We start from the raw sequence: 25,561 nt of genomic DNA on the forward strand, positions 1-25,561 counted from the left end.
TGCTGCTTCTATTTATTCCGTGTCCAGGATTTTCTTCAAATAAAAACTATAATCTGTATTCATAATGCTGTTTCATTGCGTTTCCTACGTCCTTAATAAAACTCCCTTCAGACCGTTCCCAGAGACCCACATCGTGAGATAAGACGTACGGTATTGTGTGGATGTTTTGGAGTCTAGTTCATCCTATATGAGTACGAAGGTAGGTGAATATCAGGTGCATAATCAGTGGTGGCTAGTGGGAGGGGCTATAGGAGGACGGGTTCATTGAAATGTCTGGAATGGAATGAATGTAACAGATCAAACATGTGGTTTCCATATGCTGGATGTGCTAATTACCATCCAGTGAGCACTTCCTCCTATAGCTTCCCCCACCAGCCTCCTCTGATGCATATCGCGTTATAATCTTTGGTACCGATCGTTAGAGAAAGTAGCATAGCACTTTATCACCGCCAGCTGGTCAAAGAAAATACCAATCTGTAGTGTATTATATTATCCGCTAGAGGGAAGCAGACACCATTAAATCACAGAGAGAGCCGTCAGCACCTCGCGACATATTGACAAGGAACTGCCACCTGCGTCATAGTAGCCCGGAAGTAAAACCGCACCGGGAGTCAGATTTGAAATGGTGTATATTGAATACATGTAGCAGGGTGTTTTTGTTGTTGTTGTTGTGGCGGTGAAGTAAAATGATGTTGTTGCTCACCAGTGTTCTCTAAAGAAGAAACAACGATACAATGGAGTCTAACAACACAGCTTGCAAACTGCACAGACGTGAGGTTTGTTTCTCTATAGAAACACTGGTCCTCTAAACATTTTTATTCCAGGTTTCATATCATATTTATGGGCATATCGGATGGTCTGCTCCTCCTCTAATAGTAACGCCAAACCAGGGTCACTATAAGATTGAAATGGGGGGAAACTATGAAATAGCTCCCAATAGCGTCTGATGTATATGTTTAGTTGTATTAAATGAATGGTGGCCACGAACCTTCCCGGAAGTACATTTAAATGCGATTTTATCCACGTATTCAAATGTATTTCGTTTAAAATGTGGCTTCCAGTGTGGTTCAACTTTCTGGGTTATAGTGACGCATCTGGCAATGCCTTCTCTGCATGTTCTCAAGCTCATCGTGCTTTCTGGAAAACCGGGGAACTCGGAAACATACGACGTGCAATCGTGACGTCAGTGAGTTCCCGATTTAGAATTGGACGACGGTTTGAAAAGATTTTCCCTTGTCTGGAGATTTTTTTCTTATTTTCTCCCGGAGTTCCCATTTTGTCGCGAACGTCGGAATTCGGAGATTTTCGAGTTCCCAGTTGATGTGAACGCGGCATCAAAGTACAAACCCTCCGATGTGACGTCACCAATACGAGGCGTCCAACTTTTTTTCATGGCCATGCAAACTAACACGAGTTGGCAACACTCAAATGTGTCACTTTTGTGAAGCCACATGTTTTATGTCCTGTTGAAGTGTGTTTCCCCTCCCAGTTTCCGAAGAATTGGCTCTTTTGACGAAGACGTGTCGCGTTCAAGCCACAGTGACGTTTCGTAAGTTTTCAGAATTTCAACTGGTGAGTCTGGATTTTAGTTTTCTCCGACCGAGCTAACATTAGCACGCTCTTTTCATTTGAACATTTGTCAACAAGCTATTTTATTTGTCAACAATCAAAACACAGGTAACTGAAGTTATTTTATTTCCATGATAACTCACAATTTTGAGTAACGTTATTGATTTCTAAAGATCCATAACATCTGGCTACTTGCTAACGGTACTAGCTGGCTGGCTAACTAAATACTGTAAACGTTAGCCAGCTATGCTTATTATGTCCAACACGTTGTTCCAAGCCGCTCTGTTCAGTATGTGATATGGGTAAGTTAGAGCAGAGTTAGTTAACAGGTTGAGTAGTGGAGACACATTCACATCGGTAAATAACAGGCTGTTAAGGCCAGTGTTGACAGTGAGTCTGCAGACTGTCCAAACACACATCCAGTCACCAACAGGTTGAGTAGTGGAGACACATGGGTAAATAACAGGCTGTTAAGGCCAGTGTTGACAGTGAGTCTGCAGACTGTCCAAACACACATCCAGTCACCAACAGGTTGAGTAGTGGAGACACATGGGTAAATAACAGGCTGTTAAGGCCAGTGTTGACAGTGAGTCTGCAGACTGTCCAAACACACATCCAGTCACCAACAGGTTGAGTAGTGGAGACACATGGGTAAATAACAGGCTGTTAAGGCCAGTGTTGACAGTGAGTCTGCAGACTGTCCAAACACACATCCAGTCACCAACAGGTTGAGTAGTGGAGACACATGGGTAAATAACAGGCTGTTAAGGCCAGTGTTGACGGTGAGTCTGCAGACTGTCCAAACACACATCCAGTCACCAACAGGTTGAGTAGTGGAGACACATGGGTAAATAACAGGCTGTTAAGGCCAGTGTTGACAGTGAGTCTGCAGACTGTCCAAACACACATCCAGTCACCAACAGGTTGAGTAGTGGAGACACATGGGTAAATAACAGGCTGTTAAGGCCAGTGTTGACAGTGAGTCTGCAGACTGTCCAAACACACATCCAGTCACCAACAGGTTGAGTAGTGGAGACACATGGGTAAATAACAGGCTGTTAAGGCCAGTGTTGACGGTGAGTCTGCAGACTGTCCAAACACACATCCAGTCACCAACAGGTTGAGTAGTGGAGACACATGGGTAAATAACAGGCTGTTAAGGCCAGTGTTGACAGTGAGTCTGCAGACTGTCCAACCACACATCCAGTCACCAACAGGTTGAGTAGTGGAGACACATGGGTAAATAACAGGCTGTTAAGGCCAGTGTTGACAGTGAGTCTGCAGACTGTCCAACCACACATCCAGTCACCAACAGGTGGTTGTGACTGAACAGTTCAGATAGCGTTATTTATTACCAAGTTGGCAGTGTTATAAAGTACTTAACTAACAATACTTTAAAGTACAAGTACTTCTTGGCTAAGTAGTTTTTTGCGCGCGGGGGGGGGGGATATCTGTACTTTAATTGTATATTTTTTTACAACTTTTACTCCACTAACGTTACATTCCTAAAGAAATTAATGTACTTTTTACTACTTTTTACTCCGTCATTTTTGAGTGCTTATTAGCAGGACAAGAAAACGGTCCATTTCCTGCAGTTATCAGGAAAACGTCCCTGGTCATCCTGTCTCTGATCTGGAGGACTCACTAAACATTTGTAAATGATGTTGGACTGGGCTCCTGGATATCTGTAAATAACTTCGGACCGTCCGGTTTGTTTAATATAAGGAACGTTTTTATTTATCCTTAAACCAGTTAAGAACAAATTCTTATTTTCAATGACGGTCTAGGAACAGTGGGTTAACTGGTCTAGGAACAGTGGGTTAACTGGTCTCTAGGAACAGTGGGGTTAACTGGTCTAGGAACAGTGGGTTAACTGGTCTAGGAACAGTGGGTTAACTGGTCTCTAGGAACAGTGGGTTAACTGGTCTAGGAACAGTGGGGTTAACTGGTCTAGGAACAGTGGGTTAACTGGTCTAGGAACAGTGGGTTAACTGGTCTCTAGGAACAGTGGGTTAACTGGTCTAGGAACAGTGGGTTAACTGGTCTAGGAACAGTGGGTTAACTGGTCTAGGAACAGTGGGTTAACTGGTCTAGGAACAGTGGGTTAACTGGTCTAGGAACAGTGGGTTAACTGGTCTAGGAACAGTGGGTTAACTGGTCTAGGAACAGTGGGTTAACTGGTCTAGGAACAGTGGGTTAACTGGTCTAGGAACAGTGGGTTAACTGGTCTAGGAACAGTGGGTTAACTGGTCTAGGAACAGTGGGGTTAACTGGTCTAGGAACAGTGGGTTAACTGGTCTAGGAACAGTGGGTTAACTGGTCTGTTCAGGGGCAGAACGACAGATTTTTACATTGTCAGCTCTGGGGTTTGAACTTGCAACCTTCCGGTTACTAGTCCAACGCTCTAACCATCAGGCTACCCTGCAGCCTCTACACTCTAACCACTAGGCTACCCTGCCGCCTCTACACTCTAACCATCAGGCTACCCTGCAGCCTCTACACTCTAACCACTAGGCTACCCTGCCTCCTCTACACTCTAACCACTAGGCTACCCTGCCTCCTCTACACTCTAACCACTAGGCTACCCTGCCTCCTCTACACTCTAACCACTAGGCTACCCTGCCCCCTCTACACTCTAACCACTAGGCTACCCTGCCGCCTCTACACTCTAACCACTAGGCTACCCTGCCACCTCTACACTCTAACCACTAGGCTACCCTGCCACCTCTACACTCTAACCACTAGGCTACCCTGCCTCCTCTACACTCTAACCACTAGGCTACCCTGCCCCCTCTACACTCTAACCACTAGGCTACCCTGCCACCTCTACACTCTAACCACTAGGCTACCCTGCCGCCTCTACACTCTAACCACTAGGCTACCCTGCCTCCTCTACACTCTAACCACTAGGCTACCCTGCCTCCTCTACACTCTAACCACTAGGCTGCCCTGCCGCCCCTACACTCTAACCACTAGGCTACCCTGCCTCCTCTACACTCTAACCACTAGGCCGCCCTGCCACCTCTACACTCTAACCACTAGGCTACCCTGCCACCTCTACACTCTAACCACTAGGCTGCCCTGCCCCCTCTACACTCTAACCACTAGGCTACCCTGCCTCCTCTACACTCTAACCACTAGGCTACCCTGCCACCTCTACACTCTAACCACTAGGCTGCCCTGCCCCCTCTACACTCTAACCACTAGGCTACCCTGCCTCCTCTACACTCTAACCACTAGGCTACCCTGCCTCCTCTACACTCTAACCACTAGGCTGCCCTGCCTCCTCTACACTCTAACCACTAGGCTGCCCTGCCTCCTCTACACTCTAACCACTAGGCTACCCTGCCACCTCTACATTCTAACCACTAGGCTGCCCTGCCTCCTCTACACTCTAACCACTAGGCTGCCCTGCCTCCTCTACACTCTAACCACTAGGCTACCCTGCCTCCTCTACACTCTAACCACTAGGCTGCCCTGCCTCCTCTACACTCTAACCACTAGGCTACCCTGCCGTCCCAGGGTAGTCTAATACCTCTCTTCCTGATACTTAAGTATATTTTAAAACAAATACTTTTTGGACATTTACTCAATTAGTTTTTTACTGAGTGACTTTTAATTGAGACATTTTCTATTAAGGTTACTGTTACTCAAGGACGTGTTCCACCACGGCAGGTTGTTGTTAGAGGGTTGACACATGATTTGATGATAACCTGTTAAAAGTCAAACTGGGGTTGTCTGCAAAGATGTCAACCACTTGGGCCTTTTAATTTGGGCTAGTCTCGTTCCCAGACACTTCCGCCCAGGCGCAGTTAGCCCTGGGGGACAAGGTTATAGTCAATATAATAGATAGTCTTTGGTTCTAGCTAGCTAAATGCTTAATATGCCATGTTGTTCTCATAGCAGAGTGTACTGTAGTGGTGTCCCACCTGGTTGTCTAAGCAGATGGAGACAGTAGGTACTGGGATGGGTCATTATCCACCTGGTTGTTTAACTCTAAGCAGATGGAGACAGTAGGTACTGGGATGGGTCATTATCCACCTGGTTGTCTAAGCAGATGGAGACAGTAGGTACTGGGATGGGTCATTATCCACCTGGTTGTTTAACTCTAAGCAGAGGGAGACAGTAGGGGCTGGGATGGGTCATTATCCACCTGGTTGTTTAACTCTAAGCAGATGGAGACAGTAGGTACTGGGATGGGTCATTATCCACCTGGTTGTTTAACTCTAAGCAGAGGGAGACAGTAGGGGCTGGGATGGGTCATTATCCACCTGGTTGTTTAACTCTAAGCAGATGGAGACAGTAGGTACTGGGATGGGTCATTATCCACCTGGTTGTTTAACTCTAAGCAGATGGAGACAGTAGAGACTGGGATGGGTCATTATCCACCTGGTTGTCTAAGCAGAGGGAGACAGTAGGTACTGGGATGGTTCGTTATCCACCTGGTTGTTTAACTCTAAGCAGATGGAGACAGTAGGGGCTGGGATGGGTCATTATCCACCTGGTTGTTTAACTCTAAGCAGAGGGAGACAGTAGGGGCTGGGATGGTTCGTTATCCACCTGGTTGTTTAACTCTAAGCAGAGGGAGACAGTAGGGGCTGGGATGGGTCATTATCCACCTGGTTGTCTAAGCAGATGGAGACAGTAGGGGCTGGGATGGGTCATTATCCACCTGGTTGTTTAACTCTAAGCAGATGGAGACAGTAGGTACTGGGATGGTTCGTTATCCACCTGGTTGTTTAACTCTAAGCAGAGGGAGACAGTAGGGGCTGGGATGGTTCATTATCCACCTGGTTGTCTAAGCAGAGGGAGACAGTAGGGACTGGGATGGGTCATTATCCACCTGGTTGTCTAAGCAGAGGGAGACAGTAGGGACTGGGATGGGTCATTATCCACCTGGTTGTCTAAGAAGATGGAGACAGTAGGGACTGGGATGGTTCGTTATCCACCTGGTTGTCTAAGCAGAGGGAGACAGTAGGGACTGGGATGGGTCATTATCCACCTGGTTGTCTAAGCAGAGGGAGACAGTAGGGACTGGGATGGGTCATTATCCACCTGGTTGTCTAAGCAGATGGAGACAGTAGGGACTGGGATGGGTCATTATCCACCTGGTTGTCTAAGCAGATGGAGACAGTAGGTACTGGGATGGTTAGTTATCCACCTGGTTGTCTAACTCTAAGCAGAGGGAGACAGTAGGGACTGGGATGGGTCGTTATCCACCTGGTTGTTTAACTCTAAGCAGATGGAGACAGTAGGGGCTGGGATGGGTCATTATCCACCTGGTTGTCTAACTCTAAGCAGAGGGAGACAGTAGGGACTGGGATGGGTCATTATCCACCTGGTTGTCTAAGCAGAGGGAGACAGTAGGGACTGGGATGGGTCATTATCCACCTGGTTGTCTAAGCAGATGGAGACAGTAGGGGCTGGGATGGTTCATTATTTAACAGGAGTGTTTTAAAAGGGTGACATCCCAAATGCACACTATTCCCTATGTAGTGCACTACTTTTGGCCAGGCTCAGGTCAGTAGTGCTCTATTTATAATAGGGTGCCACCTGGGACACAGGCAGGGTGTCACCTCGGATTGTATGCTGCCAGATCTCATCTGTTTCTCTGTTTCATTAGACACACAGGTGTCCAGCCATCTGCTCCTCAACACCAGTCAGCTACAGTGATACCTCTCTGCCTGTCACCTCTAAGCAGTGTCACCACAGGGCATCAGTCAGCTACAGTGATACCTCTCTTCCTGTCACCTCTAAGCAGTGTCACCACAGGGCACCAGTCAGCTACAGTGATACCTCTAAGCAGTGTCACCACAGGGCATCAGTCAGCTACAAACTAGTATAGGCTCACCTATCTTTTCTTGCCGTTGCTGTGATTTTTGACTGGGGTTGGTTGGTTAATGAAAACATTCTTGGCAACTGCTTTCGTCCGTCTTGCGCCGGTCCAAGAATTTCACCTCTAGCGGCACAATATGAATGCCCCCGGCTGTCCCTGTCCTCCTGTCTTCCTGTCCTCCTGTCCACAATACGAATGCCCCTGGCCGTCCCTGTCCTCCTGTCCACAATACGAATGTCCCCGGCCGTCCCTGTCCTCCTGAATTTCACCTCTAGCGGCACAATACGAATGCCCCTGGCCGTCCCTGTCCTCCTGTCCTCCTGTCGTAGCCTGACCCGGCCTGACGGGGTTATTGGTAACTTATCATTATCAGTCTGCCTGACAGGGTTATTGGTAACTTATCAGTCTGCCTGACGGGGTTATTGGTAACTTATCATTATCAGTCTGCCTGACAGGGTTATTGGTAACTTATCAGTCTGCCTGACAGGGTTATTGGTAACTTATCATTATCAGTCTGCCTGACAGGGTTATTGGTAACTTATCAGTCTGCCTGACGGGGTTATTGGTAACTTATCATTATCAGTCTGCCTGACAGGGTCATTAGTAACTTACCAGTCTGCCTGACAGGGTTATTGGTAACTTATCATTATCGGTCTGCCTGGCAGGGTTATTGGTAACTTATCATTATCAGTCTGCCTGACGAGGATCAGTGGTAACTTATCAGTCTGCCCGACGAGGGTCATTGGTAACTTATCAGTCTGCCTGACAGGGTTATTGGTAACTTATCATTATCGGTCTGCCTGACAGGGTTATTGGTAACTTATCAGTCTGCCTGACAGGGTCATTGGTAACTTAGTCTGCCTGACAGGGTTATTGGTAGTTTATCAGTCTGCCTCACAGGGTTATTGGTAACTTATCAGTCTGCCTGACAGGGTTATTGGTAACTTATCAGTCTGCCTGACAGGGTTATTGGTAGCTTATCAGTCTGCCTGACAGGGTTATTGGTAGCTTATCAGTCTGCCTGACAGGGTCATTGGTATCTTATCAGTCTGCCTGACAGGATTATTGGTAACTTATCAGTCTGCCTGACAGGGTTATTGGTAGTTTATCAGTCTGCCTGACAGGGTTATTGGTAGCTTATCAGTCTGCCTGACAGGGTCATTGGTATCTTATCAGTCTGCCTGACAGGATTATTGGTAACTTATCAGTCTGCCTGACAGGGTCATTATCATCTCCCCTGCAGTCCCAGAGAAGACCCATCTCTCCTGCAGTCCCAGAGAAGACCCGTCTCTCCTGCAGTCCCAGAGAGAAGACCCATCTCCCCTGAAGACCCATCTCCCCTGCAGTCCCAGAGAGAAGACCCATCTCCCCTGAAGACCCATCTCCCCTGCAGTCCCAGAGAGAAGACCCATCTCCCCTGCAGTCCCAGAGAGAAGACCCATCTCCCCTGCAGTCCCAGAGAGAAGACCCATCTCTCCTGCAGTCCCAGAGAGAAGACCCATCTCCCCTGAAGACCCATCTCCCCTGCAGTCCCAGAGAGAAGACCCATCTCCCCTGCAGTCCCAGAGAGAAGACCCATCTCCCCTGCAGTCCCAGAGAGAAGACCCATCTCCCCTGCAGTCCCAGAGAGAAGACCCATCTCCCCTGCAGTCCCAGAGAGAAGACCCATCTCCCCTGCAGTCCTGACGGTATCCCAGAGTTCCACCAGGTAAGGAGAAGACCCAGATCTGTTGACCACCAAGCTGTGGGTTTGGCCCGTCTCTCCTCTGAGACTCTACGACTTCGCTGTTAGAAATATATTCTGATACTGTGTGTTGTTCTGCTGCGGAGGCTGGACATTTCTAGTCCACTGTGTTCTTCAAACCGCACATCTGTCATTTAGGTTCCCCATCAGCCTGTTGTCCTGATCTATAACCAGCAGACTGTAGACTTCATCATTTAGGTTCCCCATCAGCCTGTTGTCCTGATCTATAACCAGCAGACTGTAGACTTCATCATTTAGGTTACCCATCAGCCTGTTGTCCTGATCTATAACCAGCAGACTGTAGACTTCATCATTTAGGTTACCCATCAGCCTGTTGTCCTGATCTATAACCAGCAGACTGTAGACTTCATCATTTAGGTTCCCCATCAGCCTGTTGTCCTGATCTATAACCAGCAGACTGTAGACTTCATCATTTAGGTTACCCATCAGCTTGTTGTCCTGATCTATAACCAGCAGACTGTAGACTTCATCATTTAGGTTCCCCATCAGCCTGTTGTCCTGATCTATAACCAGCAGACTGTAGACTTCATCATTTAGGTTCCCCATCAGCATGTTGTCCTGATCTATAACCAGCAGACTGTAGACTTCATCATTTAGGTTACCCATCAGCCTGTTGTCCTGATCTATAACCAGCAGACTGTAGACTTCATCATTTAGGTTACCCATCAGCCTGATCTATAACCAGCAGACTGTAGACTTCATCATTTAGGTTACTCATCAGCCTGTTGTCCTGATCTATAACCAGCAGACTGTAGACTTCATCATTTAGGTTACCCATCAGCCTGTTGTCCTGATCTATAACCAGCAGACTGTAGACTTCATCATTTAGGTTACTCATCAGCATGTTGTCCTGATCTATAACCAGCAGACTGTAGACTTCATCATTTAGGTTCCCCATCAGCATGTTGTCCTGATCTATAACCAGCAGACTGTAGACTTCATCATTTAGGTTACTCATCAGCCTGTTGTCCTGATCTATAACCAGCAGACTGTAGACTTAATCATTTAGGTTACCCATCAGCCTGATCTATAAACAGCAGACTGTAGACTTCATCATTTAGGTTACTCATCAATCAGCCTGTTGTCCTGATCTATAACCAGCAGACTGTAGACTCCCGACTCTGTGTGAGACACCGGGTCACTGGGCCTCTTAGCTGAACAGTGTGAGAGACCGGGTCACTGGGCCTCTTAGCTGAACGGTGTGAGAGACAGGGACACTGGGCCTCTTAGCTGAATGGTGTGAGAGACTGGGCCTCTTAGCTGAACGGTGTGAGACACCGGGACACTGGGCCTCTTAGCTGAATGGTGTGAGAGACCGGGTCACTGGGCCTCTTAGCTGAACGGTGTGAGAGACGGGGACACTGGGCCTCTTAGCCTAACGGTGTGAGAGACCGGGACACTGGGCCTCTTAGCTAAACGGTGTGAGAGACCGGGTCACTGGGCCTCTTAGCTAAACGGTGTGAGAGACCGGGACACTGGGCCTCTTAGCTGAACGGTGTAAGAGACCGGGACACTGGGCCTCTTAGCTGAACGGTGTGAGAGACCGGGACACTGGGCCTCTTAGCTGAACGGTGTGAGAGACCGGGTCACTGGGCCTCTTAGCTGAACGGTGTGAGAGACCGGGTCACTGGGCCTCTTAGCTGAACGGTGTGAGAGACCGGGTCACTGGGCCTCTTAGCTAAACGGTGTGAGAGGCAGGGACACTGGGCCTCTTCGCTGAACGGTGTGAGACACCGGGACACTGGGCCTCTTAGCTGAATGGTGTGAGAGACCGGGTCACTGGGCCTCTTAGCTGAACGGTGTGAGAGGCGGGGACACTGGGCCTCTTAGCCTAACGGTGTGAGAGACCGGGACACTGGGCCTCTTAGCTAAACGGTGTGAGAGACCGGGTCACTGGGCCTCTTAGCTAAACGGTGTGAGAGACCGGGACACTGGGCCTCTTAGCTGAACGGTGTAAGAGACCGGGACACTGGGCCTCTTAGCTGAACGGTGTGAGAGACCGGGACACTGGGCCTCTTAGCTAAACGGTGTGAGAGACCGGGACACTGGGCCTCTTAGCTAAACGGTGTCAGAGACCGGGTCACTGGGCCTCTTAGCTGAACGGTGTGAGAGACCGGGACACTGGGCCTCTTAGCTAAACGGTGTGAGAGACCGGGTCACTGGGCCTCTTAGCTAAACGGTGTGAGAGACCGGGACACTGGGCCTCTTAGCCTAACGGTGTGAGAGACCGGGACACTGGGCCTCTTAGCTAAACGGTGTGAGAGACCGGGTCACTGGGCCTCTTAGCTAAACGGTGTGAGAGACCGGGTCACTGGGCCTCTTAGCTAAACGGTGTGAGAGACCGGGACACTGGGCCTCTTAGCTGAACGGTGTGAGAGACCGGGACACTGGGCCTCTTAGCTGAACGGTGTGAGAGACCGGGTCACTGGGCCTCTTAGCTAAACGGTGTGAGAGACCGGGTCACTGGGGCCTCTTAGCTGAACGGTGTGAGAGACCGGGACACTGGGCCTCTTAGCTAAACGGTGTCAGAGACCGGGACACTGGGCCTCTTAGCTGAACGGTGTCAGAGACCGGGTCACTGGGCCTCTTAGCTGAACGGTGTCAGAGACCGGGACACTGGGCCTCTTAGCTGAACGGTGTGAGAGACCGGGACACTGGGCCTCTTAGCTAAACGGTGTGAGAGACCGGGACACTGGGCCTCTTAGCTAAACGGTGTGAGAGACCGGGACACTGACGTCAAAACACCGGCTAGCGGAAGGATAACTGCCAACACACTCTACTTTTCCACTGCGTCTTTTGGTTGTTTGTTAGTTGTCTCATAAACAGATACATTTATAGTGTTAGAGAGGGTATCGTTCTCATAGATCCATCCCTGTTGTGTGGGAGGAGCTGGGGAGGATTACAGCTGCTCTAGTGACTGGTGTAACAAGGAGCTGGGGAGGATTACAGCAGCTCTAGTGACTGGTGTAACAAGGAGCTGGGGAGGATTACAGCTGCTCTAGTGACTGGTGTAACAAGGAGCTGGGGAGGATTACAGCTGCTCTAGTGACTGGTGTAACAAGGAGCTGGGGAGGATTACAGCTGCTCTAGTGACTGGTGTAACAAGGAGCTGGGGAGGATTACAGCTGCTCTAGTGACTGGTGTAACAAGGAGCTGGGGAGGATTACAGCTGCTCTAGTGACTGGTGTAACAAGGAGCTGGGGAGGATTACAGCTGCTCTAGTGACTGGTGTAACAAGGAGCTGGGGAGGATTACAGCTGCTCTAGTGACTGGTGTAACAAGGAGCTGGGGAGGATTACAGCTGCTTTAGTGACTGGTGTAACAAGGAGCTGGGGAGGACAAATAGCTGGGGAGGATTACAGCTGCTCTAGTGACTGGTGTAACAAGGAGCTGGGGAGGACAAAGAGCTGGGGAGGATTACAGCTGCTCTAGTGACTGGTGTAACAAGGAGCTGGGAGGATTACAGCTGCTCTAGTGACTGGTGTAACGAGGAGCTGGGAGGATTACAGCTGCTCTAGTGACTGGTGTAACAAGGAGCTGGGGAGGATTACAGCCGCTGTAGTGACTGGTGTAACAAGGAGCTGGGGAGGATTATAGCTGCTCTAGTGACTGGTGTAACAAGGAGCTGGGGAGGATTACAGCTGCTCTAGTGACTGGTGTAACAAGGAGCTGGGGAGGATTACAGCTGCTCTAGTGACTGGTGTAACAAGGAGCTGGGGAGGATTACAGCTGCTCTAGTGACTGGTGTAACAAGGAGCTGGGGAGGATTACAGCTGCTCTAGTGACTGGTGTAACAAGGAGCTGGGGAGGATTATAGCTGCTCTAGTGGCTGGTGTAACAAGGAGCTGGGGAGGACAAAGAGCTGGGGAGGATTACAGCTGCTTTAGTGACTGGTGTAACAAGGAGCTGGGGAGGACAAAGAGCTGGGGAGGATTACAGCTGCTCTAGTGACTGGTGTAACAAGGAGCTGGGGAGGACAAAGAGCTGGGGAGGATTACAGCTGCTCTAGTGACTGGTGTAACAAGGAGCTGGGGAGGATTACAGCTGCTCTAGTGACTGGTTGTAACAAGGAGCTGGGGAGGATTACAGCCGCTCTAGTGACTGGTGTAACAATGAGCTGGGGAGGATTACAGCTGCTCTAGTGACTGGTGTAACAAGGAGCTGGGGAGGACAAAGAGCTGGGGAGGATTACAGCTGCTCTAGTGACTGGTTGTAACAAGGAGCTGGGGCGGGTTACAGCTGCTCTAGTGACTGGTGTAACAAGGAGCTGGGAGGATTACAGCTGCTCTAGTGACTGGTGTAACAAGGAGCTGGGGAGGATTACAGCTGCTCTAGTGACTGGTGTAACAAGGAGCTGGGGAGGATTATAGCTGCTCTAGTGACGGGTGTAACAAGGAGCTGGGGAGGATTACAGCTGCTCTAGTGACTGGTTGTAACAAGGAGCTGGGGAGGATTACAGCTGCTCTAGTGACTGGTGTAACAAGGAGCTGGGGAGGATTATAGCTGCTCTAGTGACTGGTGTAACAAGGAGCTGGGGAGGATTACAGCTGCTCTAGTGACTGGTGTAACAAGGAGCTGGGGAGGATTACAGCTGCTCTAGTGACTGGTGTAACAAGGAGCTGGGGAGGATTACAGCTGCTCTAGTGACTGGTGTAACAAGGAGCTGGGGAGGATTATAGCTGCTCTAGTGACTGGTGTAACAAGGAGCTGGGGAGGATTACAGCTGCTCTAGTGACTGGTTGTAACAAGGAGCTGGGGAGGATTACAGCTGCTCTAGTGACTGGTGTAACAAGGAGCTGGGGAGGATTACAGCTGCTCTAGTGACTGGTGTAACAAGGAGCTGGGGAGGATTACAGCTGCTCTAGTGACTGGTGTAACAAGGAGCTGGGGAGGATTACAGCTGCTCTAGTGACTGGTGTAACAAGGAGCTGGGAGGATTACAGCTGCTCTAGTGACTGGTGTAACAAGGAGCTGGGGAGGATTACAGCTGCTCTAGTGACTGGTTGTAACAAGGAGCTGGGGAGGATTACAGCTGCTCTAGTGACTGGTGTAACAAGGAGCTGGGGAGGATTACAGCTGCTCTAGTGACTGGTGTAACAAGGAGCTGGGGAGGATTACAGCTGCTCTAGTGACTGGTGTAACAAGGAGCTGGGGAGGATTACAGCTGCTCTAGTGACTGGTGTAACAAGGAGCTGGGGAGGATTACAGCTGCTCTAGTGACTGGTGTAACAAGGAGCTGGGAGGATTACAGCTGCTCTAGTGACTGGTGTAACAAGGAGCTGGGGAGGTATTATAATATATATATATATATATATATATATATATATATATATATATATATATATATATATATATATATATATATATATATATATATATATATATATATAATTTTTTGCATACATTTTTAATAATTCACTTTATTTTTGATTTTACTGGACTGATGGTGCATCTGATGGCCAGTCTCAGTGGAGGGAAAGAGCAGCAGACAGGGTCTTCCTCTCAACATCCCTCCATTCTCCCTTTCCACCAATGACGCTGGCCATGTTAGGGTCCGCCTCTCAACATCCCTCCATTCTCCCTTTCCACCAATGACGCTGGCCATGTTAGGGTCTTCCCCTCAACATCCCTCCATTCTCCCTTTCCACCAATGACGCTGGCCATGTTAGGGTCCGCCTCTCAACATCCCTCCATTCTCCCTTTCCACCAATGACGCTGGCCATGTTAGGGTCCGCCTCTCAACATCCCTCCATTCTCCCTTTCCACCAATGACGCTGGCCATGTTACGGTCCGCCTCTCAACATCCCTCCATTCTCCCTTTCCACCAATGACGCTGGCCATGTTAGGGTCCGCCTCTCAACATCCCTCCATTCTCCCTTTCCTCCAATGATGCTGGCTGAGTGGAAGAAGGACGAAGGCACGTGTTGACAGCTCTGAGTGGGAGGAGGACGAAGGCACGTGTTGACAGCTCTGAGTGGGAGGAGGACGAAGGCACGTGTTGACAGCTCTGAGTGGGAGGAGGACGAAGGCACGTGTTGACAGCTCTGAGTGGAAGAAGGACGAAGGCACGTGTTGACAGCTCTGAGTGGAAGAATCTCACAGATTCAACTTACTGCGGATACGGTAATCTGAGCCATCCGATTGGCCAGCGGGAGGCCAATAGAGCACTTGATTTAGTTATGCGGGCCCGCCAGGAGGGCAGAGTTTGTACCTTCAGACACATAAAATTATTCAAAATGTGAACCGGTTGCCTCCCCGGCGCGCAGGGCAGTTTAAATCAGGTGCACCTACCGCCAACAGCCCCAGAGGAATGAAAAAGGAAACCGCACACTGGTCTTGATGGTATCACTGGTCTTGATGGTATCACTGGTCTTGATGGTATCACTGGTCTTGATGGTGTCACTGGTCTTGATGGTATCACTGGTCTTGATGGTATCACTGGTCTTGATGGAGTCACTGGTCTTGAAGGTGTCACTGGTCTTGATGGTATCACTGGTCTTGATGGTATCACTGGTCTTGATGGTGTCACTGGTCTTGATGGTGTCACTGGTCTTGATGGTATCACTGGTCTTGATGGTATCACTGGTCTTGATGGTATCACTGGTCTTGATGGTGTCACTGGTCTTGATGGAGTCACTGGTCTTGATGGTGTCACTGGTCTTGATGGAGTCACTGGTCTTGATGGTATCACTGGTCTTGATGGTGTCACTGGTCTTGATGGTGTCACTGGTCTTGATGGTATCACTGGTCTTGATGGTATCACTGGTCTTGATGGTATCACTGGTCTTGATGGTGTCACTGGTCTTGATGGTGTCACTGGTCTTGATGGTATCACTGGTCTTGATGGTATCACTGGTCTTGATGGTATCACTGGTCTTGATGGTGTCACTGGTCTTGATGGTGTCACTGGTCTTGATGGTATCACTGGTCTTGATGGTATCACTGGTCTTGATGGTATCACTGGTCTTGATGGTATCACTGGTCTTGATGGTATCACTGGTCTTGATGGTGTCACTGGTCTTGATAGTGTCACTGGTCTTTAATAAGCTTTACGTATCGGCCTCACGGCCTTCGTCAGAAATGTTGTGATTTAAAAAAAATAAATGTGCACCCTTATATAGACCTAGCCCCGCCCACATCCGTTCCACTCATCGAAAGGGGTTGGAGGCCAAGGAGAAACGCATAAGTGCTTCCAAATATAACAATCTACATTTCATAAATATTCAACTAAAGTGTGTACATAAGACGTATTAAACACGTCTGTAAAAAACACAATGAGGACGAAGCCCCAGAGGAATAAAATAGAAATAGATACACAAGGCTTTACCATTTTTGTTGAGTTTTTTTAATAAAAAAGTTAGACGATCCACTAGGGAATGTCTTGGCGATGGACCAGTTGGTGACCACTGCTCCATAGAATCCAGCAGCACATTCATCCAGAACGTTCTAGAGCTTTCACTTCTCTCTGACATTCTCTATTCGCCCACGGAGCTCTCGCTGCTTAGCAACAGCCGCCAGATAGAGTTCCGTCCAGGCACGGCGGTTATGAGCTTCTCCTTGTGTTATTGTGTTTGTATAATAAACATATAGGCTGGTCCTGCTGTGGAAATAGTCACACTGAGCTTTCAGAGGTTCCTTCTCAGACTCTGTAGAGTTAAAGGGTTGAGTTATGACATAATGGACTGATGGGGGGGAAAAAAGAGTTGATAGGTCAGAAGGAAGGACAAGAAGAATTTAAACGCTGCTTAGGTTATGTATTAAATTATTATTTGACCTTTATTTAACCAAGAAGGGCTCATTGAGATTTAAAATCTCTTTTTTCAAGAGCGTCCTGGCCAAGATAGGCAGCACCAAGTCATTACAAAAAAATTTACAGACAGACAACATGAAAAACTACAAGTAATCTAGTAAAAACCATAGAATTCACAAGAGTATAAAACAGCAAATTAAAAACATTGACAGGTCAGGGAATCAGCCTCAAGATCATTCATCAGTGATTTAAAAACACCAATCGGGACAAGTTCTTCCAGTTTAAAAGTATTTTGTGAGGCGTTCCAAGACGATGGTGCAGAGGACATAAAAGCCCTTTTACCAAATTCAGTTGGGACATTTGGAACAGTCAGCAGGATAAAGTCCTGAGAAACGAAGAGACGACCCACCACATCTCTGAACAATAAAAACGCCCAAATAAAAAGGTAGTAAACCCCAAATGGCTTATGTGTGATATATTAGGAAAAGTATGCCACCAATATTACAGCGTACTTCCTGCCTGAATTTAGTCATCCAGTAGTTAAACTATTCATGGGTTGCATGTTTCCTCATAGTGTTGTTTTGGACTGATGCCCGACTGAGCCATTCATTCTACTCATCGTCAATGAGCGCTGATGAAGATTTCATTTAAAAGTGTATTACTTGGACTTTTTTTTTTTTACTTTACCTTTATTTAACCAAGCAAGTCAGTTAAGAACAAATTCTTATTTTCTATGACGGCCTAAGAACAGTGGGTTAACTGCCTGTTCAGGGGCAGAACGACAGATTTGTACCTTGTCAGCACGGGGATTTGAACTTGCAACCTTTCGGTTACTAGTCCAACACTCTAACCACTAGGCTACCCTGCCGCCTCTACACTCTAACCACTAGGCTACCCTGCCGCCTCTACACTCTAACCACTAGGCTACCCTGCCGCCTCTACACTCTAACCACTAGGCTACCCTGCCGCCTCTACACTCTAACCACTAGGCTACCCTGCCGCCTCTACACTCTAACCACTAGGCTACCCTGCCGCCTCTACACTCTAACCACTAGGCTACCCTGCCGCCTCTACACTCTAACCACTAGGCTACCCTGCCGCCTCTACACTCTAACCACTAGGCTACCCTGCCGCCTCTACACTCTAACCACTAGGCTACCCTGCCGCCTCTACACTCTAACCACTAGGCTACCCTGCCGCCTCTACACTCTAACCACTAGGCTACCCTGCCGCCTCTACACTCTAACCACTAGGCTACCCTGCCGCCTCTACACTCTAACCACTAGGCTACCCTGCCACCTCTACACTCTAACCACTAGGCTACCCTGCCGCCTCTACACTCTACACTTGAGGAGAGGCAACCAGATTGACTTTAGGTACAGTATAACGTTAGTTACCTAGCAAAGATTGAGGAGAGGCAACCAGATTGACTTTAGGTACAGTATAACGTTAGTTACCTAGCGAAGATTGAGGAGAGGCAACCAGATTGACTTTAGGTACAGTATAACGTTAGTTACCTAGCGAAGATTGAGGAAAGGCAACCAGATTGACTTTAGGTACAGTATAACGTTAGTTACCTAGCGAAGATTGAGGAAAGGCAACCAGATTGACTTTAGGTACAGTATAACGTTAGTTACCTAGCGAAGATTGAGGAAAGGCAACCAGATTGACTTTAGGTACAGTATAACGTTAGTTACCTAGCGAAGATTGAGGAGAGGCAACCAGATTGACTTTAGGTACAGTATAACGTTAGTTACCTAGCGAAGATTGAGGAAAGGCAACCAGATTGACTTTAGGTACAGTATAACGTTAGTTACCTAGCGAAGATTGAGGAGAGGCAACCAGATTGACTTTAGATGCAGTATAACGTTAGTTACCTAGCGAAGATTGAGGAGAGGCAACCAGATTGACTTTAGGTACAGTATAACGTTAGTTACCTAGCGAAGATTGAGGAAAGGCAACCAGATTGACTTTAGGTACAGTATAACGTTAGTTACCTAGCGAAGATTGAGGAAAGGCAACCAGATTGACTTTAGATGCAGTATAACGTTAGTTACCTAGCGAAGATTGAGGAGAGGCAACCAGATTGACTTTAGGTACAGTATAACGTTAGTTACCTAGCGAAGATTGAGGAAAGGCAACCAGATTGACTTTAGGTACAGTATAACGTTAGTTACCTAGCGAAGATTGAGGAAAGGCAACCAGATTGACTTTAGGTACAGTATAACGTTAGTTACCTAGCCTATGATACAGTGCATTCGGGAAATATTCAGACCCCTTGACTTTTTCCACATTTTATGTTAGTCTTATTTGAAAATTGATTAAATATATAATATTATCAGCAATCTACACACAAGACCTCATAATGACATAAACAGGCACCTAAAGACTCTCAGACCAGAAACAAGATTCTCTGGTCTGATGAAACCAAGATTGAACTCTTTGGTCTGAATGCTAAGCGTCATGTCTGGAGGAAACCTGGCACCACCCGTACGGTGAAGCATGGTGGTGGCAGCATCATGCTGTGGGGATGTTTTTCAGTGGCAGGGACTGGGAGACTAGTCAGGATTGAGGCAAAGATGAACAGAGGAAAGATGAAGTGAGCAAAGTACAGAGATCCTTGATCCACAGCGCTCAGGACCTCAGACTGGGACGAAGGTTCACCTTCCAACAGGACAACAACCCTAAGCACCAAGGCAACGCAGGAGTGGCTTCGGTACAAGCCTCCGAATGTCCTTGAGTGGCTCAGCCAGAGGCTGGACTTGAACCCGATCTAAACATCTCTGGAGAGACCTGAAAATAGCTGTGCAGCGACGCTCCCCATCCAACCTAACAGAGCTTGAGAGGATCTTCAGAGAAGAATGGGAGAAACTCCCCAGATACAGGTGTGCCAAGCTTGTAGCGTCATACCCAAGAAGACCAGAGGCTGTAATCGCTGCCAAAGGTGCTTCAACAAAGTACTGAATAAAGGGTCTGAATACTTATGTAAATGTGATATATATATATATTTTTTTTCTAAAAACCTCTTTTTGCTTTGTCATTATGGGGTATTAAATGATTTGATCAATTTCATGGTCCCGGGCCAAGCTTCGGCCCACGGACCCTTGTGGTCCTGGCCAAGCACACGTGAAGCCATAGCCTGTTGTTCCTGGCTGGGATAGACTGTAGCTGGGATAGACTGTAGCTGGGAGGATCTTGCTCCTGGCTGGGATAGACTATAGCTGGGAGGATCTTGTTCCTGGCTGGGATAGACTGTTTTGGGTGCTATCTAGTGCCCTATATAGGGAAGAGGGTGCTGTTTGGGATGCTAGCTGTGTTTGTCGGCCTCTTGGTGACCGATCCCATACAACAGCTGCTTAGCATCACTAGGAGGCCTGTGGAGCCCGGTCAGTCCTCGTCCTGAGCCTGCAGCCTCTCCCCCACACACACTGCAGCACTTAAAGACTCTCCAAATGCTGCACAGAGCCCAGGTCAAAGGTCAAACGCCATCAGATTCCATCTCCCCTTCTCTCCATATACAGTATGACAGTCTGCTTGGGAGTGCTTTGAGTTCACTGGTATGTAACAGACTAGACCGGGGGGGTAAACTACACCTGTAACAGACTAGACCAGGGGGGTAAACTACACCTGTAACAGACTAGACCGGGGAGGTAAACTACACCTGTAACAGACTAGACCAGGGGGGGTAAACTACACCTGTAACAGACTAGACTAGGGGGGGTAAACTACACCTGTAACAGACTAGACCAGGGGGGGTAAACTACACCTGTAACAGACTAGACCGGGGGGGTAAACTACACCTGTAACAGACTAGACCAGGGGGGGGGTAAACTACACCTGTAACAGACTAGAGCGGGGGGGGGTTAAACTACACCTGTAACAGACTAGACCAGGGGGGGTAAACTACACCTGTAACAGACTAGACCAGGGGGGGTAAACCACACCTGTAACAGACTAGACCAGGGGGGGTAAACTACACCTGTAACAGACTAGACCTGGGGGGGGTAAACCACACCTGTAACAGACTAGACCAGGGGGGGTAAACTACACCTGTAACAGACTAGACCAGGGGGGGTAAACTACACCTGTAACAGACTAGACCAGGGGGGGGTAAACCACACCTGTAATAGACTAGACCAGGGGGGGTAAACTACACCTGTAACAGACTAGACCGGGGGGGTAAACTACACCTGTAACAGACTAGACCGGGGGGGGGGGGGGGGTTTAACTACACCTGTAACAGACTAGACCAGGGGGGGTAAACTACACCTGTAACAGACTAGACCAGGGGGGGGGGGGTAAACTACACCTGTAACAGACTAGACCGGGGGGGGGGGGGTAAACTACACCTGTAACAGACTAGACCAGGGGGGGGTTAACTACACCTGTAACAGACTAGACCAGGGGGGGGGGGGTAAACTACACCTGTAACAGACTAGACCTGGGGCGGGTTAACTACACCTGTAACAGACTAGACCAGGGGGGGTAAACTACACCTGTAACAGACTAGACCGGGGGGGGGGGGGTAAACTACACCTGTAACAGACTAGACCTGGGGGGGGTTAACTACACCTGTAACAGACTAGACCAGGGGGGTAAACTACACCTGTAACAGACTAGACCAGGGGGGGGGGGGGGTAAACTACACCTGTAACGGACTAGTACAGGGGGGGTAAACTACACCTTTAACAGACTAGACCGGGGGGGGATAAACTACACCTGTAACAGACTAGACTGGGGGGGGTAAACTACACCTGTAACAGACTAGACTGGGGGGGGGGGGTAAACTACACCTGTAACAGACTAGACCAGGGGGGGGGGGGGGTAAACTACACCTGTAACAGACTAGACCAGGGGGGGTAAACTACACCTGTAACAGACTAGACCGGGGGGGGATAAACTACACCTGTAACAGACTAGACTGGGGGGGGTAAACTACACCTGTAACAGACTAGACTGGGGGGGGTAAACTACAGCTGTAACAGACTAGACCAGGGGGGGGTAAACTACAGCTGTAACAGACTAGACTGGGGGGGGTAAACTACACCTGTAACAGACTAGACTGGGGGGGGTAAACTACAGCTGTAACAGACTAGACCAGGGGGGGGTAAACTACAGCTGTAACAGACTAGACCAGGGGGGGGGTAAACTACACCTGTAACAGACTAGACTGGGGGGGGGGGGTAAACTACACCTGTAACAGACTAGACTGGGGGGGGGGGTAAACTACACCTGTAACAGACTAGACTGGGGGGGGGGGGGGGTAAACTACACCTGTAACAGACTAGACTGGGGGGGGGGGTAAACTACACCTGTAACAGACTAGACTGGGGGGGGGGGGTTAACTACACCTGTAACAGACTAGACCAGGGGGGGTAAACTACACCTGTAACAGACTAGACCAGGGGGGGTAAACTACACCTGTAACAGACTAGACCAGGGGGGGTAAACTACACCTGTAACAGACTAGACCAGGGGGGGTAAACTACACCTGTAACAGACTAGACCAGGGGGGGTAAACTACACCTGTAACAGACTAGACCAGGGGGGGTAAACTACACCTGTAACAGACTAGACCAGGGGGGGTAAACTACACCTGTAACAGACTAGACCAGGGGGGGTAAACTACACCTGTAACAGACTAGACCGGGGGGGGGGGGGGTTAACTACACCTGTAACAGACTAGACCAGGGGGGGTAAACTACACCTGTAACAGACTAGACCGGGGGGGGGGGGGGGTTAACTACACCTGTAACAGACTAGACTGGGGGGGGTAAACTACACCTGTAACAGACTAGACTGGGGGGGGGGGGGGGTTAACTACACCTGTAACAGACTAGACTGGGGGGGGTAAACTACACCTGTAACAGACTAGACTGGGGGGGGGGGGGGTTAACTACACCTGTAACAGACTAGACTGGGGGGGGGGGGGGTTAACTACACCTGTAACAGACTAGACTGGGGGGGGGGGGGGTAAACTACACCTGTAACAGACTAGACTGGGGGGGGGGGGGGGGTTAACTACACCTGTAACAGACTAGACTGGGGGGGGGGGGGGTTAACTACACCTGTAACAGACTAGACTGGGGGGGGGGGGGGGTTAACTACACCTGTAACAGACTAGACTGGGGGGGGGGTTAACTACACCTGTAACAGACTAGACTGGGGGGGGGGGGGGGTTAACTACACCTGTAACAGACTAGACTGGGGGGGGGGGGGTAAACTACACCTGTAACAGACTAGACCGGGGGGGTAAACTACACCTGTAACAGACTAGACCGGGGGGGTAAACTACACCTGTAACAGACTAGACTGGGGGGGGGGGGTAAACTACACCTGTAACAGACTAGACCAGGGGGGTAAACTACACCTGTAACAGACTAGACCGGGGGGGTAAACTACACCTGTAACAGACTAGACCAGGGGGGTAAACTACACCTGTAACAGACTAGACCGGGGGGGTAAACTACACCTGTAACAGACTAGACCGGGGGGGGGGGGGGGGTTTAACTACACCTGTAACAGACTAGACCAGGGGGGGTAAACTACACCTGTAACAGACTAGACCAGGGGGGGGGGGGTAAACTACACCTGTAACAGACTAGACCGGGGGGGGGGGGGTAAACTACACCTGTAACAGACTAGACCAGGGGGGGGTTAACTACACCTGTAACAGACTAGACCAGGGGGGGGGGGGGTAAACTACACCTGTAACAGACTAGACCTGGGGCGGGTTAACTACACCTGTAACAGACTAGACCAGGGGGGGTAAACTACACCTGTAACAGACTAGACCGGGGGGGGGGGGTAAACTACACCTGTAACAGACTAGACCTGGGGGGGGTTAACTACACCTGTAACAGACTAGACCAGGGGGGTAAACTACACCTGTAACAGACTAGACCAGGGGGGGGGGGGGGTAAACTACACCTGTAACGGACTAGTACAGGGGGGGTAAACTACACCTTTAACAGACTAGACCGGGGGGGGATAAACTACACCTGTAACAGACTAGACTGGGGGGGGTAAACTACACCTGTAACAGACTAGACTGGGGGGGGGGGGTAAACTACACCTGTAACAGACTAGACCAGGGGGGGGGGGGGTAAACTACACCTGTAACAGACTAGACCAGGGGGGGTAAACTACACCTGTAACAGACTAGACCGGGGGGGGATAAACTACACCTGTAACAGACTAGACTGGGGGGGGTAAACTACACCTGTAACAGACTAGACTGGGGGGGGTAAACTACAGCTGTAACAGACTAGACCAGGGGGGGGTAAACTACAGCTGTAACAGACTAGACTGGGGGGGGTAAACTACACCTGTAACAGACTAGACTGGGGGGGGTAAACTACAGCTGTAACAGACTAGACCAGGGGGGGGTAAACTACAGCTGTAACAGACTAGACCAGGGGGGGGGTAAACTACACCTGTAACAGACTAGACTGGGGGGGGGGGGGTAAACTACACCTGTAACAGACTAGACTGGGGGGGGGGGGTAAACTACACCTGTAACAGACTAGACTGGGGGGGGGGGGGGGTAAACTACACCTGTAACAGACTAGACTGGGGGGGGGGGTAAACTACACCTGTAACAGACTAGACTGGGGGGGGGGGGTTAACTACACCTGTAACAGACTAGACCAGGGGGGGTAAACTACACCTGTAACAGACTAGACCAGGGGGGGTAAACTACACCTGTAACAGACTAGACCAGGGGGGGTAAACTACACCTGTAACAGACTAGACCAGGGGGGGTAAACTACACCTGTAACAGACTAGACCAGGGGGGGTAAACTACACCTGTAACAGACTAGACCAGGGGGGGTAAACTACACCTGTAACAGACTAGACCAGGGGGGGTAAACTACACCTGTAACAGACTAGACCAGGGGGGGTAAACTACACCTGTAACAGACTAGACCGGGGGGGGGGGGGGGTTAACTACACCTGTAACAGACTAGACCAGGGGGGGGTAAACTACACCTGTAACAGACTAGACCGGGGGGGGGGGGGGGGGTTAACTACACCTGTAACAGACTAGACTGGGGGGGGTAAACTACACCTGTAACAGACTAGACTGGGGGGGGGGGGGGGTTAACTACACCTGTAACAGACTAGACTGGGGGGGGTAAACTACACCTGTAACAGACTAGACTGGGGGGGGGGGGGGGTTAACTACACCTGTAACAGACTAGACTGGGGGGGGGGGGGGGTTAACTACACCTGTAACAGACTAGACTGGGGGGGGGGGGGGTAAACTACACCTGTAACAGACTAGACTGGGGGGGGGGGGGGGGGGTTAACTACACCTGTAACAGACTAGACTGGGGGGGGGGGGGGGGTTAACTACACCTGTAACAGACTAGACTGGGGGGGGGGGGGGGTTAACTACACCTGTAACAGACTAGACTGGGGGGGGGGGGGGGTTAACTACACCTGTAACAGACTAGACTGGGGGGGGGGGGGGGTTAACTACACCTGTAACAGACTAGACTGGGGGGGGGGGGTAAACTACACCTGTAACAGACTAGACCGGGGGGGTAAACTACACCTGTAACAGACTAGACCGGGGGGGTAAACTACACCTGTAACAGACTAGACTGGGGGGGGGGGGTAAACTACACCTGTAACA

The 25,561-nt window shown here is 49.5% G+C and overlaps 1 protein-coding gene across 12 annotated transcripts in view; it reads left to right on the plus strand.

Annotated features, from left to right (window-relative positions):
• The first annotated feature begins 579 nt into the window (after window positions 1–579).
• Window positions 580–25,561, plus strand: part of LOC110518716 (neurocalcin-delta A) — a 110,867-nt gene continuing 85,885 nt past the window's right edge. For 4 of the 12 annotated variants that reach the window (XM_090219312.1, XM_090219317.1, XM_090219307.1 and 1 more), the window contains exons 1-2: window positions 604–1,572; window positions 8,649–9,113. The gene's annotated coding sequence lies outside the window, so the exon portion shown is untranslated. Of the gene's footprint in view, window positions 1,678–8,625; window positions 9,114–25,561 lie in introns of all 12 variants that reach the window. The other 8 variants (XM_090219339.1, XM_090219320.1, XM_090219327.1 and 5 more) reach the window with 7 other exon arrangements.

The sequence above is a fragment of the Oncorhynchus mykiss genome, chromosome 3 (genome assembly GCF_057628025.1).
Source record: "Oncorhynchus mykiss isolate SJ-2025 chromosome 3, ASM5762802v1, whole genome shotgun sequence".
NCBI classification, from domain to species: Eukaryota; Metazoa; Chordata; class Actinopteri; order Salmoniformes; family Salmonidae; genus Oncorhynchus; species Oncorhynchus mykiss.